Raw genomic sequence first — 5,372 nt, 5'->3', positions numbered from 1 at the left:
TTTTTTTATTGTGGTAAAAAGAACATGAAATTTTCCCTCTTAATCATCTTGAAGTATACAGTTCCGTAGTGTTACGTTTGCGCTATGGAGAAACAATCTCCAGAACATTTCCATCGTGCAGAACGGAAACTCGGCCGCACTGAATGGCAGCTCCCTTGCCCACCTCCCCCCAGCCCCGCCCAACTGCCATTGTACGTTCTGTCCCTGAGTGGGGTTATGATGGCTCCTCTAAATGGAATCATGGGATCAGATGGGGGGTTTTGGCCCATTTGTGACTCAACTCCCCTTTGATTTTTGTCTTCACGTAGACACTCATCTCTGTGGGAGGGAATTTTTTACCCAAGGTGTGCGCTTGGGGAGTATGGGGGCCCGGAGATGGGCATTCCGTGTTGCCATCTCACATCCTCTCACGTGCAAACTTCCACACCCTTTTCACTTGTTACAGCTACACTGGGCATGTTTGTTTTGGTCTTCACCTCTGGGCAGTCTGGACTGTCACCAGTGTTTCCAAACCATAAATAGTGGTACCATGTGAATCTTCGTTCATTGCTTTTTACTTGGGTAATTTCATTGCAGTGAATTTGCCCAAAGCAGAATACAAGGTCAAGTTTTGTAGGTCTTGCTATAGTCAGACAGTGATTCAGAGACTGAATCAACTTGGTGTAAGTTTTATTTCTCCGTGGCCCCATCGACTTGGAGTTTTGTCAACTTAACAAAAGTCAATTAAGTTTCTGGAAGACAGAGGGGCGCCTGGGTGGCTCAGTCAGTTAAGCGTCCAACTTCAGCTCAGGGCACGATCTCATGGTTTGTGGGTTTGAGCCCTGCATTGGGCTCTGTGCTGACAGCTCAGACCCTGGAGCCTGCTTTGGATTCTGTGTCTCCCTGTCTCTCTGCACCTCCCCCATTCATGCTCTATTTCTATCTCAATAGTAAACAAACAAAAAATTAGAATTTCTGGGAAGACAGTATATTCTGATTGTGCAGGGGCAGGACTAAAAATTAAAAGGGTATCTGTTTCCTGTCATGTATATGAACAAAAGTCTGAAACTTTTAAGTGGACTACCTCGGTCAGATGATTGCAGTATGATACTGTGGATAGAAAATCCAACCGAATAATACTGGAATGCTCTAGTATTGGGGAAGAAGTGTGTTCAGACCAAGGGGCTATTACTAGCCCTCTGAACTCTACACAGGTCAGATCATACAAGAAAATCCCCTCCCTCTCTATCCTTCCTTCCACCTGTTAAAACCCTCTGTCAGCTCCTTGTCTCAAGGCCTAGGTCTTTTCTCTTTTTCCCCAGTGAGTCTAGCTTCTATTGAGCCAATGGTTCTAGCTTATATTAGCCTCCTCTGGGGAGGTTTAAAAAAATACTCATTCGTAGACTCCTTAGGGATTGTGATTTATTTGCTCTGGAATGCATTCTCGTCATCTGTATCTAAAAAAATATTTTTGTTTGTTTGCTTTTTAGAGAGAGGGGCAGGGGGCAGAGAGAGGGGGAGATGCAGAATCCGAGGCAGGATCCAGGCTCTGAGCTGTCAGCACAGAGCCTGACGTGGGGCTCCAACCCACAGACCACAAGATCACGACCTGAGCCGAAGTTAGATGCTTAACTGACTGAGTCACCCAGGCGCCCCCTGGTCATATGTATTTTTAAACATCTTCCCAAGTGACGTTAATATGCAGTGAGGGTTTCCAGCCTCAATACTCATTATAGTTACTGCTCAATAGATGTGTGTTGAATGACTTAATGACTGAATATAACTTAACTGGGTACCTGTGCATTTGTGCCAGGCAGCTGGTGAGGGTGACCAGGGACTTCTGCAGAGCAAGCAGGCTAGGCAGCAAGGACACTGTGCCCTCAGCCCTCTCTGCCATTAGAGACCGATTTCTGAAGAGTCGTATTGCTTTTTTATTGAGCAATAATTCACATAATGTGAAATCCATCCTGTTAGCATGTACACTTCAGTGGATTTTCGTATACTCAACAGTATACAAGGATGATCACGGTCACATTTCAGGACGCCGTCATGGCTCCAGAAGAAATCCTGTACCCGAGTGGCGACTTCTTACTCTGCCCTTACCCAGCTCCCGACAACTACTCATTGATTATCTTTCTCCATTTGCCTAGTGGGGGACATTTCCTATAAATGCAATCACGGTCTTTTGTGTCTGGCTTCTTTCACTTAGCATAGTGTTTTCAAGGTACACCCATATATTAGTACTTCATTTATTATTTTTTTAATTAAAAATTTGAAGAAAAAAAATTTTTTAACGTTTATTCATCTTTGAGAGACAGAGCACAAGTGGGGGAGAGGCAGGGAGAGGAGACACAGAATTTGAAGCAGACGCCATGCTCTGAGCTGTCAGCACAGAGCCTGAGGTGGGGCTTGAACTCACAGACTGAGAGATCATGACCTGAGCTGAAATCAAGAGTCAGATGCTTAACCCACAGAGCCACCGGGGTGCCCCTTCATTTATTTTTTGACTGAACAATAGTGCATTGTATGGATATATGCTACTTGGTTTGTCCCCGATCAGTGATGGACATTTGGGTGGCTTCCCAGTTGTTGGCTATTAATGTCATTATGAACATTCGTGTACAAGTTTTTGTATGAACATATGTTTTCAGTTTTCTTGGGTATATATCTAGGAGTAGAGTTGCTGGGTCATATAACTGTTTAACCTCTTGAAGAACTGCCAAACTCTTTTTCAGTGTCTGCACCATTTTATAATCCCACCAGTAATGCACAAAGGTTCCGATTTCTCTAGATCTTCACTAACACTTGTTATTATCTGTCTTTTTGATGCTAGCCATCCCAGTGGGTGTGTTAAGTGGTATCTCATATGGTTTTGATTTCCATTTCCATTTTCCTGATGACTAATAACGTTAGTCATCTTTTTATGTGCTTATTGGCTACCTAGAGATTTATTTCTCCAAAGAAGATATACATCTAAATTCTTTGTCCATTTAAAAATTGGGTGGTCCTGGGACGCCTGGACGGCTCAGTCAGTTAGGTGTCTGACTTCAGCTTAGGTCATGATCTTGTGGTTTGAGAGTTCAAATCCCACATTGGGCTCTGAGCTGTCAAGCCTGGAGCCTACTTCAGATTCTGTGTCTCCCTCTCTCCCTACCCTCCTCCCGCTCACCCTTTTCACTCTCTCAAAAATAAACATTAAATAAATAAATAAAATTGGGTTGTCCTTTGTTGTGTTACGAGTTATTAGTATTCTATTATTCTGGATATAGACCCTGGTCAGACACGTGATGTGCAAGTATCATTTTGTAGGATGTCTTCTTTTTGATAGTGTCCATCGAAGTATAAATATTTTACATTTTGATACATTTCAATTAATCGATTCTTTCCTTTTGGTTGTTTGTGCGTGTGAGGTCTCTTCTAAGAGAGCATTGCCTAAATCCAAGCTCACAACGATTTATAGATGTTCTCTTCCAAGAATTTTATAGTTTTAGGTCTTCTATGTAGGTCTTTGATCTATTTTGAGTTAGTTTTTGTGATAAGGCAGACTCCCCGATCACACTTGATGCTTTTGTGCTTATCCAGTTGTTCTAGAATAATTTGCTGAAAAAAGTGCTTTTTCCCCACTGAATTGTCTTGGTCCTTTCGCTGAAAATCAATTGATCATAGATTCATGGATTTATTTTTGGACTCAGTTCTATTCCATTGATCTAGATGTCTACCCTTACGCTAGTACTTCGAGGTCTTGATTACCGTGGCACTGTGGGAGGTTTTGAATTGGGAAGTAGGAGACTTCCCACTCCCCCCCCCCACCCCTTGCAAGATTACTTTAGCTATTCCGGGTTCCATCCATTTCCATATTAATTCTAGGATCAGCTTGTTGATTTCTGCAAAAAGGACAGCCGAAATCTTGATAGGAACTGTGTTGAACTTGTACATCAATTTGGAGATGTTTTAACAATAGAAGACAACAGAAATCTTCCAATCCATGCACAAGGATGACATTCCATTCATCTGGGTCTTTAATTTCTACAAAAAAATTTTTTTATGTTTATATCTGAGAGAGAGAGCGCGCGAGTGAGCGAGCATGAACGGGGGAGATACAGAGAAAGAGGGAGACACAGAATTCAAAGTAGCCTCCAGGATCTGAGCTGTGAGCACAGAGCCTGATGTGGGACTCTAACTCATGAACCCCAAGATCATGCCCTGAGCGAAAGTCCTATGCTTAACCCCTTGGGCCACCCAGGTACCCCTGTGGGTTTTGTTTTTTTCCTTTCTGAATGGTTTTAAGGGCCTTCGCCTGTTCTTGGATCCAACTCTACTCCTAACCTAGGTTTCAACATAGCTGGTAAGGGAGATGTCTGGATTTTTTATTCTTTCTCTTTTTGACTGATCTGACTGGAATACTATTATTTAAATTATTTATTTGTAAATATGTAATTTACATACGATAAAAGAACCATTTAAGATTAAAGTCAGTGTAACAAAGGAGTCTTCCCACCCTGATCCCTGGTTTCCTTCCCCTTAGGCAACCACTGGCCTCGGGACAGGACGGTCTCTACCTGTTTACCTGCTAAGTTGGTGACTAGGCGAAAAGTTGCCCTGGAGACCTTACAGCCAGCAAATCCTAAAATATTTTAATTTTTTAAATGTTTTGTTTATTTTTGAAAGAAAGAGAGCGCTCGAGCCCGCGCCCGCGTGAACAGGGGGGTCAGAGGGAAAGGGAGAGGGAGACACAGAATCTGAAGACAGGCTCCAGGCTCTGAGCTGTCAGCACAGAGGCCTAAGCAGAGCTCGAACCCACGAACCGTGAGATCATGACCTGAGCTGAAGTCGGACTAACCAACTGAGCCACCCAGGCGCCTCCTAAAATATTTTCTATAGGATCCTTCATAGAAGATGTTTGCCGATTCCCTTGTTAGGTTTTTTATCATTTCAAAAAATAATGCTCTGACCTCCTTGTGTGTATGCCATTTTACCCATGTGAATTCGGATGGAACTAATCCCCGAAGCTGAATTGCTAGGTCGCTGGGTCGCTGGGTCTCAGGGTCTCAGGGTCTCAGGGTCTCAGGGTCTCAGGGTCTCGGCGTTGGTCGCTTGGATAGGTATTACCCAGTAGCCCTCTGGAGAAGTCGAACCAATGTATCCACGATGCAGGCTGCGGCGTGTTCCCCCCAGCCTGGCGCTAACAATGTGCTAATAACTCGACACTTGCCGATCTGATAAGCGAAACCTGGCACTCGCTGTACTTTTCATTTTCATTTTTCTCATTATGAATAAGGGCTAAGCATCTTAAGTTGAAAGACGAAAAGCCAAGCAACTCCCTCGGAGCCTTTTCCTGTCCAGCGGACCCGGACGGGCTGGCCCCGGCCACTAGGGATGCGCGGCGCGGCCCC

At 43.9% G+C, this 5,372-nt stretch overlaps 1 protein-coding gene across 2 annotated transcripts in view; it reads left to right on the top strand.

Annotated features, from left to right (window-relative positions):
• Nucleotides 1-5,372, top strand: part of MFGE8 (milk fat globule-EGF factor 8 protein) — a 25,050-nt gene that overhangs the window by 6,772 nt on the left and 12,906 nt on the right. The gene's annotated exons all lie outside the window — the stretch shown is intronic.

Source organism: Suricata suricatta, chromosome 9, assembly GCF_006229205.1.
Source record: "Suricata suricatta isolate VVHF042 chromosome 9, meerkat_22Aug2017_6uvM2_HiC, whole genome shotgun sequence".
In the NCBI taxonomy this organism is placed as follows: Eukaryota; Metazoa; Chordata; class Mammalia; order Carnivora; family Herpestidae; genus Suricata; species Suricata suricatta.
This window is presented reverse-complemented; position numbering and strand designations above follow the sequence as displayed.